This window comes from Mirounga leonina, unplaced genomic scaffold, assembly GCF_011800145.1.
Source record: "Mirounga leonina isolate KUSES-001 unplaced genomic scaffold, KU_Mleo_1.0 Mir_176, whole genome shotgun sequence".
In the NCBI taxonomy this organism is placed as follows: domain Eukaryota; kingdom Metazoa; phylum Chordata; class Mammalia; order Carnivora; family Phocidae; genus Mirounga; species Mirounga leonina.
Window position 1 is genome coordinate 37,258,052 of NW_023270454.1, and position 12,695 is coordinate 37,270,746.

General features: G+C 39.4%; 1 protein-coding gene across 4 annotated transcripts in view; it reads left to right on the forward strand.

Annotated features, from left to right (window-relative positions):
- NR3C2 (nuclear receptor subfamily 3 group C member 2) overlaps positions 1–12,695 on the forward strand; it is a 328,906-nt gene that overhangs the window by 245,639 nt on the left and 70,572 nt on the right. The gene's annotated exons all lie outside the window — the stretch shown is intronic.

The window sequence follows — 12,695 nt, forward strand, 5'->3', positions numbered from 1 at the left end:
TTTAATATAGTCTAAGAATTTAATTATCTTTCTAGCTTACTGTTCTTGTTTTTATCAACTACCATAGTGTAAACTAGTGGTTCTCAATCGGGGCAGTTATATCCCCAGGGGAATATTAGGCAAAGTCTGGAAATATTTTTGGTTGTCACAACTTGGAGTGGGAGGATGCTACTGGCATTTAGGGAGTAGAGGGCCAGGGATGCTGCTAAATAGTCTGCATTGCACAGGACAGAACCCAACAACAAAGAATTATCTGGCCTAAAATGTCAATAGTGATAAGATTGAGAAACCCTGGTATAGACCATGTTTTTATTTCTGTGTCTCGCTCCTTCCCTTCCTTCCTGTCTTTCTTTTAGAACCTTTTCCTGGGTCCTCTCTGTTTCTCCTCCTTTCTGTAATCTCACTCAGAACCTTTAGGTTGGTGGTTCTCAATTTCAAAATGCAGGAAAAAAATCACGTGGGAGTTCCTAAAAAATGAAGACTGTTAGCCCCCACTTGTAGATATTCTGACCTGTAGATCTGGGTGGCTCAAGGTTCTGCATCTTGAAAAGCCCCAGGTGATCCTAAGGAAGACCATGCATTGACCACAGTTAGAGTGGTAGGGTAATCTTTGTTTTCAGATCATTTGTTTAGATCCTTTATTAGTTGAACTTCTCAATTACGTTGTTACTTTTATTAAGCCTTTAAAATATACATGGCTTTTAATAATTATTTATACTTTGGGAAATAAAATGTATTTATGGACAAGTCATCCAAGTAGCTAGATAATATAGCTTATAGAGTTTCTTCCCAAAATTTCTGGTCTCTTTTCCCTACTTTTTTTGTAATATACCATATGTCTTCTCACTGGTTGAGAGCGGTTCCCTGAAAATACAAGATTAAAAACTTTTTTAAATGTATGAACCACGTCAAAAAAAAAAAGCATGGACTGTAACAGCTGAAAATATTGGAAATAATCCACGTAAGTGATTCCTTAGCCAAACTGATGCATGTGAAATGAATGTTATGAAAAATTAACTCCTGGAGATGGTAGTTTAAGCCATGTACTTATTCCGTGGAGGCATAAAGGTGAGGGCAGTTGTAGGTACATAAGACCTGTTTCTCCAAATGCTGCCTGGCACTCAGGAAAACTGCATGTTCATGCAGGTACCTGCCTTCAGGGGCTTCAACTCTTGTCTGGCATTCTCTGTATTATGATGGCTGAGTACAAATCACAGGGCTTTGATAGGTCTACAGCAGTTGTTCTGTGTCTTGAAATTTATCATTAGAATGATACATGGCAATTACTGGGTCATTAATAAGGCATCTCCTCTGGGATGTTGTTACCAAAACAGATGTCCTTCTACACAGATAAGAAACTTACAGTCATGCAAACGATGTTGGTCTAACCAGCTTGCCACCAAGAGTTATGAGTAACTTTGTTATCCAACTTTGATCACTTTCTCCTGATAATCCTGAAGAAACTATTTTAAGAAAGCCAGAATTCTATTTGGATGGCTTCGTGTTCATACCAATTAGCAGATATTAAAGTAGTTATGTAGATGTAGAGTACCTCTTTCCTCTTTCTATCTCTAGATAGAATAGGTTCTTCTTTAGGTTAAAGAGTTAAAAAAAATTATTTTTGGCCTTTCCCTTTTTCATCTCTCATTGGACTCTCTCAAGGTTAGAAGTTGCAGGGCTGCCTGCCCTCTACTATAATAGTTGGCTCACTGCTTCTTGGAGGACACCTGACCTGCCTTTGTGATCATACAAAGGCTGGGTTGAGGCTTGGAGCTGTTTTCTGGTTAGACTGGCTTAGCTCATTGGGGTTTGGGGTGAAACCTAACAAAACATACTCTCTGTTTCCCTCAGCACTTTATTAGAGAATGGTGGCTGTAGTCATCACATTAAGAAATGCAGCTGGTTATAGAATGTCAGCAAAGCATTCATTCATTTATTTGCACTTTCTCCTCTTTGTTCAGTAAGCACTTATTTAACATCTACTGTGTGCTTCCATAAGTTCTAAGCATTAGAATACAGAATTGAAACAAATGAATATAGAGTATATCATTATGTTGGGCATGTCTCATGATCTTTATTCTCTATGATCATATCTGTAAAGGTAGAATAGTTGAATCTAAAAAAGAATTTTGAATCCTAACTCTGGGCCCAAAGAAATTACCATGAAAGATTACAAATTCTCTAATGGGAGGGTTATAGGCTTGATATCATCCCCCATTCAATTATGGAAGTTAAAAATTATTATGGGCACTAAAAATGGTGTTTTACATGGTATGTGACGTGGAACGACATTGTTCATGTGAAAATCATAGCACAAAATTGGCCCCAACCCAAATCAGCAATGAAGAACTGACTCCTAGCCAAGACCTCTGCTCTGGGGTTGACAGCCGTGGGCCACCCCGTGACACTAGAAGAGGCTTGTTCTAACATCTGCAAAGCCATCAGTCCAATTTTTCATCAAAGATACCATCAATTCTTCAGAGCTACATAGAGGGGTGTTAAAAAATCACAACATGCTAGCAGACTATGTTTTAAACGAAGGGAAACCTATCTTTGGAATATAAGCAGAATACTAATGGGAAAATGGCAGGCAATTTGTGAGAAGAAACCGTAACTGTTTTTGTTTAATCTCCTTATTGTAAATGTGACATTACTTTAAAAATTACTAACAGTGACATAAATCTGAATTACAGCATGAAAGAAAAACTTTCAGAATGGCCCAGTTATCCTTCCTGAACTACTTAAAGGGTTTCCAGAAGACCTCCTCAGGGCAATCCATTTTCCAGCTTTGATGGAGAAGGGTTGGCTTGTTTTCATCTAAATCTATGGTTCAATCTCCTATGTGAAGGAAAAATAGATTATAAGGAATATAAAAAGGGATTTAACATTTACTTCTCCTAAAAGTTTCTTTTTATGGGTTAGCATCATATTTATTAAGAATTTTCTTGGGGTGCCTCAGTGGCTCAGTCATTAAGCGTCTGCCTTCAGCTCAGGTCATGATCCCAGGGTCCTGGGATCGAGCCCCACATCAGGCTCCCTGCTCTGCGGGAAGCCTGCTTCTCCCTCTCCCACTCCCTCTGCTGTATTCCTTCTTTGGCTGTGTCTCTCTCTGTCAAATAAATAAATAAAATCTTTAAAGAATTTTCTTGAGTTCTTTCTGCCCACGGGTCTTGTCCACCACCTTTTTTGCCCCACGGGGGGAAAAAAAAACTTTCTTAAATTCTGTCTTGGACCTTTTTTTTTTTTTTCAAATGTGGCTAAATGATATAAAATTGAGATGACTTTAAATTTGAAACTTAAATGGAAAGCATATTCTTTTAAAGATGCTTTTGTCCTGCCTGCTGTGCTGAATTAGCTTGTGAGAGAGCCACCAAAGCTCTGGAATTTACACTGTGGCAGAATACCAGATGAAAAAAATAGCTGTTCGTCTTCTAAACAGAACTGAGAGGTCAGGCATGTGTGTCCGCCCCCACCCTGGCATGGCTCTGCTCACCACCAGGCAGCTAAGAAGGCTCCTCCCCAGCGGTGACCTGAGACCTGCCAACACAAGACATCATCAGAGTGCCTCAAAATGTTTTAGCGCTAACCCTGTGTGCAGAGGAAAGCTGGAATGAAAACACGAGAAGCAAATGCAAGAGAATCACTTATTCAAAAAAGGCCATTTGGTTTGGCTCCGCTTTATCTGGGAGTTTCCAGACCAATTCAGCCTGTATCCTGAAGAGATCCCAGCCTAGAAAAATAAATTTTTTTTCAAGTACATGCAGCATTGGCTACTATTAATTCTTAATTTAGACTTATTCTGATAATGTCAGTGGAATAAAATGTAGAGTAATATTTATTTAAAATGCATGAAAGCTACAAACATTGACATTTGTTTTCTCTTTCCTCAGGCCTATTTAATTCCCCCCCCAACTTGATGGCATCCTGTTAACTCATTAACATGTTTACTTATCCTTTTTTTCTATTAGTGTTAGCTTCTAATATGAAGATTTTTAAAAATTCTGCTTGGCTTCTTTGTCTTGCATTTTTTAAATGTAAAAATACTAGAGTGATAGTGCTCAGAAATGCAGAATGTTTTGTGTTATGCCAATTATGAAAAATACGTGTTTATATCAATTCATGAGATTATTATTCTGTGTTTGGTTATCTAGTTCACCAATTCTTTTTCTTGCTAAGAAGTTTTAATAATTTTTAATCGCTCAGTTATCATCTCAACATTGGTAGTCTCAACTAAAACCTCGTCAGTTTACTTTTATGTAAGTGATGTAAAGTGATGTAAAGCACTACTTATAATTTGATTAAAATTGAGATGACTTTATATAAAATATGCTGTTAAGTAATAGTCCTTAAAAATAATGAAAACTATAATGATGTGGCTCTAAGTAATTATTTTACAAAAAGAATATTGAGCTAAAAAATAAAAAATATTTTATTTTTTTTTTAAAGATTTTTTTTTATTTATTTATTTGAGAGAGAGCACATGAGAGGGGGGAGGGTCAGAGGGAGAAGCAGACTCCCTGCTGAGCAGGGAGCCCGATGCGGGACTCGATCCCGGGACTCCAGGATCATGACCTGAGCCTAAGGCAGTCGCTTAACCAACTGAGCCACCCAGGCACCCATGGCTAAAATATTTTAAAGAAAACTGGTCTTGGAGACAAAACTATCCTCCTAGTCTGCATATTTTTCCATCCCACTCCATAGTTTTTCTTTCTTCGGTACACAAATAGTAGTCATTAAAAAAAATCTGAAATTGAATTTAGGTAACTTCCCTCACTGCATTAGAATTCTGGAGTACTTGCGAGTTGTAAGGTCACTGGGTACAATGAAAGGGACTGAGATGAAGAAGCCATTGCAGTGAAGTAGGAGCAAATGCTAAGAGGGAAAAGCAGGACAATTGAAACATGCCTAAAAAGTGATGTGCAGACAAATGTTAAAGCATTATATTTTCAGTGTTCTCTTAGAGCTTATTTGTAGAATTTTTTGCTGAAAATGTAAAGAAAAATGCCATTAACCTAGGGTAAATAACCTGATATACCTATTGGGTAAACTTGTTTATATATTTATAAATATAAATAAGTTAACATGTATGTGTGTGTGCATGTGTGCGTGTGTGTAATACTACTTAAGGTAGATCCCACTTAGCTGGCTTTCTGGTTTGAGGAGGTATGCCTCGGGGCCCTTTTTGTGGGTTTTCTGCCCAGCATGTGTCCTAGCATCTGACCAGTTCTTTTTGGCCTGAGCCAAAGGAGGATCACGCGAGGGCGCAGGAAGGCACAGTAAATTAAGCGGGGCACTGTAGTCTGTTTCCAGGTCACTGCCTTCTGCCTCTTTCTCATACCTTGCTCACCCTTTGACCTTGTTAGAGCAGTAATGTTTCTTCATAAAACATTCTTAATGAGACTATTTACCTTGCATACCCAATGAGATCATGCTTCATGTAATAAATTCTGTGCTCAAACATATGCCAAGAAGGCAACTCTTGCAGCTGTTAAAGAATTAACTTTTTGACTGAGGGAGGGGCCTTTTGCTTGGCAGCCATGGCTATCATGACCCTGTTCTTCTTATTTTAAGTATATTATAAAGCTAGATGGAGGTTTTCCTCTCCTTTTTTTCCCCTTTTGCTAATTTGTTTGTGTTTTGTTTTACGTCCACAGATCTGTCGATCTTGAGCATAGCATAGTTATTCCTAAAGAATGTGAAATTTACAAAGCAGATAAATAATATGTATTTCTTTCAAGAATGTTCATCTGATTTCAAAGATCTGTTTGTCCAAAGAACTCAACTCTCAGTCGCAACGGAGCTTAGGACCTTTATTTTTTATCAGAAGTAGTGAGTTCGGGGCACCTGGGTGGCTCAGTCGTTAAGCGTCTGCCTTCGGCTCAGGTCATGATCCGGGGGTCCTGGGATCGAGCCCCACATCAGGCTCCCTGCTCCGTGAGAAGCCTACTTCTCCCTCTCCCACTCCCCCTCCTTGTGTTCCCTCTCTCGCTGTGTCTCTCTCTGTCAAATAAATAAGTAAAATCTTAAAAAAAAAAAAAAAAAAGTAGTAGTGAGTTCTTCCTCCCCAGTGAATACTAGTTTTTATACAGCCAGTTTGAATTCTGTATCTTTTGGTACCTCCTTCCATCAGAATGAAGGTGCCCTCACCTGAGCAAAAGCATAAAGCCTGGGACACCTGCTACAGCAGCAGCAGCCCCCAAGTACCCCAAAGTTGACTGTTCTGCCCAGGGAATGAGGAGACAGAATACCTGTGTATTGGTACAGGTCGTAATATGCCCCCTACTGAAAAGACTAATCTCTTCAATAGAGGCCACCTAACGGTAACCCTGCTGAACTCGTCGATGCCATTGGAGGGCCAGGCCCTTTTTCACCCCCCTTTGACTTCTTGATTTGATGTCACCTGCACACGTAATGGGGCTTCTCTCTTCTGTTCTTCCACTGTCATTACCACAGCTCAGCACCCACCCCCTCTGCCACAGCCCCGTCAGTGCCTTGTGGCCCTGTGCAAACCACCGTACCGTCTGTGATGGTGGGGACAGCAGTACCAGCCTCACAAGGCACTTCTGAGGATTCAGTGAGATATTTTACAAGATACCGTCCTAGCACTTAACAGATTCTCAGTGAATGGCAGCTCTTTACTATCACGATTTCCCCACTAAGAAATTAGTTTAAGGGAGTCCCAGCCTGGCCACACCTGGAAGACCTCTGCGTCATCTTCGGAACTCTGGCCCAAGGTGGAACCCTCTCCACACACAGCCTCCTTGTACACACATTCCCGAGTCTGACTGGCATTAAAAGAAAAAAGGGAGGGGAAAAAGTGTTGCTAAATAGAAGAGGAAAAAATAATATTTATATACCTACAGAAAATATAAATGCCATAAAAACAATCATTAATCATCTGTCTAGCCCCAGAAGTACCTTGTAGGCAGAGGCTTGCGTTGCACCTTTCCAACCTCCTGTCTCCAGCAGGGAAAGTAGCAGAATATGTCATTGGGGGTTATCTTCCAGAACCTTGTTACTATCTCTGCAAAATTAGTAGACCCCCTATTCTGGCTGCCTCAGATTCCCTTGAGTCTCTCTGATGAGATTTGGCTTCTGGTGTGAGGGACTCTCCTCTTAGAGAAGTCAGTGGGGCTTAACTTTGGGTGGATCCCTACACAGGAAGGTGGCCTGGCTCACGTGGGTCTTCAGTGTAACCTGAATCACACCAGAAGCAAACCAGAGCATGGTGGGAATTAATGCAGAGGGATACAGGAAAACGTGACCTCCAATAGAAAGATAAAACAACTTCTCCCTCCCATCGTCTGACTCTCCCAAGTATCTTGTCAGTACCACTGATCCCACACTTACCATAGCCTGCTTTACAAACCTAATTACTTTCTTATGTATGGATCCAACTTCCTTCCCCAAGATTCTCATCTCTTGTCCAGACTCCGATACTGTTATTCAACATTGCACTGCTCCCAGAACCAAGACTCCTACACAGTGGGTAGATACTGGTTATTGGCTAAGTAGTAAAGAAACATGTTCTCCAATAGCAACAAAATTATATTTATTATAGATGTGAAGATATCTATGGATATTTGTACACACATTAAAATATAATATATGGATATCCACTAATTTGGAACATCTTTTCCCCCAGGTTTATTGAAGTTATGATTAACAAATAAAAGATTACATGTATTTAATGTGTACTGTGTGGTACTGTGATATAAATAAACCTGTGTAATGATTACCACAAGCTACTATATCCATCACCTCATACAGTTACCATTGTGTGTGTGTGTTGTGTGTGTGTGTTGTGTGTTGTGTGTATGTGTGGAATGTCTTTTAAAGTGGTCAGAAGTTGGGTTTGAGTTTGCCTTGGCATATTTTCTGTGTTACTAACATCAATGATGCCTGTTAATTTATTAAATTATGTACATTACTGTGAGAATGTTTAGAGATACTTTTTAAAACACCCTGTTTTCAAGTTCTTTAACCACTCAAGGAGTATTTATAAACAATTGAAATGCCACTTTTTTATTATCAGTTGAGAATCTACTCGTTCATTCATGAAGCAGGGTGGCCCTGGATGCTTACCCCAGTTCCAGGGGTGTGTATTGTCTTGTGAACAATAGCTGCTCTTTTTCCTGTTAGTACCAATGGGAGAGGTTTTGCTGTGAAACCAATTAAACCTGTAGAAAGATGACATTCCTTGCTTTGGTTTTACGACACAGAAATACTTGGTTTTCCCCCCCAGCTCTCTGAGTATGCCATTTCTGGCAAAAGAAAGGCAAAAAGCAGTTATGCAAATAAAGAGGATGAGGAGGAGAGGAAAACATGAGCAGGGCAAGGGTGGCAGGAGAAATGGTCTGTTAAAAGAGGGATGATGAGGTGGGTGCTGTTATTGTCCTGTGGGTTCAATCCAGAAATTATATTTGGCCTGTGAACAGAAAACACATGTTTACATATAACCTGAGTATATCTTCTCTAATATTTACTGCTGAGACCTAAATTTCAAGACATGGCATGGAGCGTCTCCAAAATGACAGAACTCGGGGCGCCTGGGTGGCTCAGTCGGTTAAGCGGCCGCCTTCGGCTCAGGTCATGGTCCCAGAGTCCTGGGATCGAGCCCCTGCATCGGGCTCCCTGCTCTGCGGGAAGCCTGCTTCTCCCTCTCCCACTCCCCCTGCTTGTGTTCCCTCTCTCGCTGTGTCTCTCTCTGTCAAATAAATAAAATCTTAAATAAAATTAAATTAAATTAAATGACAGAATTCTCACTTTAAATTTTTCCAGTGAAACACTGTGATTGAAAAAAATCCCATACCAGTCTTTATTCTAACTCCAGAAGAAGAAGAAGAAAAGCTGTCCTAATTACCCATTTCTAGGACTAAAATATCTTTAACTGAACATACTTGAGAAAGATCACGATGAAAGTACTATGAGAACCTAGTTTACCCCTTCATTTTACTATGAGATGCAAGAATGATAGAATTCCTAGCCAGCCATCGTTCTACCCAACCAGTAGTTTGTCAAAAAGGTATCTTACAGGTCCTATCAGCCTCAGAGAGTAAACCAAAAAGGAAGTCTTGCCATACTACATTTAAGGCCTTTGTGAAATCGTGAGAGCTCACTGGGAATTTTTCACACTTTTTAGAAGGTCCAGCCAGATGCTCCCTGCTTGCTTCTGCATATTGGTCAGGATGGGAAGCAGGGCCTCCCCATTGCACAGCTCCTGGGGGAGCAGTTCATGGAGAATCTATAGAGTTCTGTCTCCCAGCAGTGCCAGGAAAAAGTGGCTGCCAAGATGCTGTTAGTAATTAAGGACTTGGCAGCTGAGGGCAGCCAGTAAGCACATACTAGTTACTGTAACATCCAGGTAGAACAAGGGAAACTCCTTTAGGTTTAAGTGGGACTGGGACATGTTTGCAGTCACATTAATGCACCCCCTCCCCCCCCTTGCATGTGCACACACCCACCCACAGCTGTCGCTGGCACTTAAGAAATGAAGTGTGGCTCTGGCCACCTGGGAGCATGCGTTCCCAAGCCCATTAACTCCATGTTAATTTAGTAAGGTGGTTGGTAGGCAGTGTTAAGACCCCAAATTTTTGTTCACTGATGCTTTGGATAAACATGCTTATTAAGGATCTTTGGCAAAAGATGTTCCTGTGTAATTAGCAAACATCTTAATTATACACTTGGACTTGAAGCTTGTGCTAATCTTAAAGTATAAAAATGACGCGAATTAGGTAAAGAGAAAAGGATTAGAAGGGAAGCCGCATAGCGTAACTCCATCACTAGAGTATAATAATTTATTCAAGTTTATTAAAATTTGAATTTGAAATAAATTCAACATATATTGAGTACCCATAAACACCATGGAAAGGATGTTATAGGAACACATGAGACACTATTACCAACTTTCAGGAGCTTTCATTTTAGAATATAGCGTGTATTAGAAGAGCAGCATAAAATTTTCAAGCGTTTTAGAAAGACTACTTTGAGTAATAAAAGTGTAATTAATTATGTAACTCCCCATGCTTTTAGAAAAGATATTAGATGAATACATGTGGCTGCAGAATCTGCACACTGAAAATATTACTCTGAGCTATTTTACAGAGTATTTATTACTCGATGTCAAGTGTGTCCCACATACATCCACAAAATCACAGGGTAAAGTTAAATGTACCTGAAATACTAAGCAGAATGTTGATAATCTGCTCACTAGGTTACAGGCTGCAGGACATAGCCTTGTGGATAAGTGCTAGAGAAAGCGTTAAGCTCTCTTCTTCGTGATATTTCATGGCATTGACCTTAAATCAGCCAGGAGAATAAACACAGCATTATAGACCTAAGGCCTAAAACAAATAGGAGTTCTATAATTAATTTGCAAGCAAATATCACTTTTAATAAAAGTTGAAAATATAACCCTTGGCTGTTTCTAGTCAATCAAATTATGGTTATCATCAGATGTAGTCCTACAACAAATGAGGACATTTTAACGAACTGGAATATTTTAAATAATTTCAAAATTATGGAAAGAATGGAAGTACCATTGAAATATTATTTCAGACGTTAGTAATAATTTCCAGTGTGTTTTTACTTTTCTTACCCAGTTAGCCCTCTACGAGCTAGGAGAGGGAAGCCTCATCAACTCCATTTTTCAGATGAATCAGTTGAGGCTTAGAGAAAAGTTCATGTGACACAGGCAGTTCCAAGTATCTGATTCCCCAAGTAATCACCGTAGGCTATTGAGAGGCACCTGGCTGATTTCTTTTCTTGGTGGTGTCTCACTCATCCATTCCTCAGAATCATCTGAGTTCCCCACTGTAAGCTCGGCACTCTTGGGCAGGACTCGTTCGCAGCTTCCTATTAGCATATGTGAATATGATACATTTGCTTTTCATTGAAACAGTTCCGAAAAATCAGATTTTTCTGCCACAAATCTTTTATTGAAGGAGGTACTCTATAAAGAAATGAAATGTTTTGAAATGACTTTTTAAATTGTTCTGCTAATTTTAAACTCCTTAAAGATAGGAATTATATCTTTTAAGCCCAGTTCCAATGTTTAATGGTTGTGTGGCAAAGAGATCTGTTGTTGGCTAGTGCCTTGTCTTGTATCTAAATTGGTAAGTGCTTCTGTGATGAATGTGGTAAATATTAGTGGCCACAGTTGTAATCATGAATCGTTGTTTTTTAAAATCAAGTTAATTAGTGTGGCATATTTCTACTCTACATTAAATTTGTATTCTACAAATCCCTTACATCTTAGAACTAAGTAGTAGGTGGCTGGTCCTTCAAGAATTTTGAAATAAAGTCTTCAGTAAAATTGGAAACCTTGCATTTGCAAACAAGTTATCACCATAGCTCGAAGTTCAGTTTGGCATTTCTAAGCTTTCTTTCCTTTTTATCCATTCAGTCATCCATCCATCTTCCCAGTTATCTGCCCATCTCTCCATCTACCCCATGCACCTGCTGTCCACCCCTCAGCCCTCCCATCTGCCTTCCAGTCTCCCTTCCACCTCCCCAGTCTTTCATTTCTCATTGTCTATTTTAAGGGCCCTTAAAGGAAATGAGAAAGAAAAACAGTTGTTATTAAACTTAATACTGACCCTTTGGTTTTCATTAAAATGACCACATTATATTTATTGTCCAAAATGTGGCACTTCTAAGAGTAAACAGAGTGCTACTGGTAATCATGCTGGGACAACCAGCATAAACCAGGACTGTTCTGGGCAAATCAGAACATAAGGTCACTCGTACATAATATGTTCTCCTAAAAATCTAAAGTGGGATTCCATTATAGTATTATTATATTTTTTTAGTTCTAGATTATATGATATGTGAATTGTTTATATTAAAAAAATAGAGTGAGGCAGATTTTTAAAGATTTTTTATGCGTATTGGTGTAACTTAAACCTGATTTTTTTGTTAGCATTAATTCCTGTACGTGTAGTAGTTAGCTCTCTAATTTGAAATCATCTAGATATTTAATTTATTCCCTTTTGTTGCCTTGCTTTGGGGTTGATTGCTCTCCCATTAATTCAGTGGACATCTACAAATCACTGTCTCCAGATATAGCATGTACCAAGGTGCCAGAGGGGCTGTAAACAAGGAGGGACACCCAATCTTTGTGTTTCGGCGGTTCGCAGTATAGCTAAGGGCTAGCAGCATTTACACCAAATAACTGTGCATAAGCCAGCAGTGGACCAGCACATGGACCAGAACAGGAAGAGTAAGTGGTAGAGAAGCACCAAGAAGAACTAGTAAAGGGTCCAGGGAGAGCTAATTCGAGGAAGCAGAGACAGCACTAGAATAATAAGACCCATTCTGGCACTTGTTGGCGACTTGTTGGTGGATAATACCAGGAATTACTGGCTTCTGTAAGATTTAACTGAGGCATATGTAACTTATTAGCATACGAAGTAATTTTTCCTTCCTCTGAACTCCCATCTCTCTCATGTGTTAGCTGTGTGATCGTAGACAGATTTCTTAACCCTCTGGTCTGCTTCCTCATTATAAAATAAGAATCTTAATAGTACCTACTCATAAAATCGTTAAATTGGTTAATTGATATGAAACAGGACTGTGCCTGGTATTAGAGAAATACTGAAAAGGGACTGTTTCTGTTAGTGTAGCAAGACATCTTTCAAAGAAAAGTAATCCGTTTCAGTCAGCGTTTAATTGTAACTTACCTCATGTAATGTATC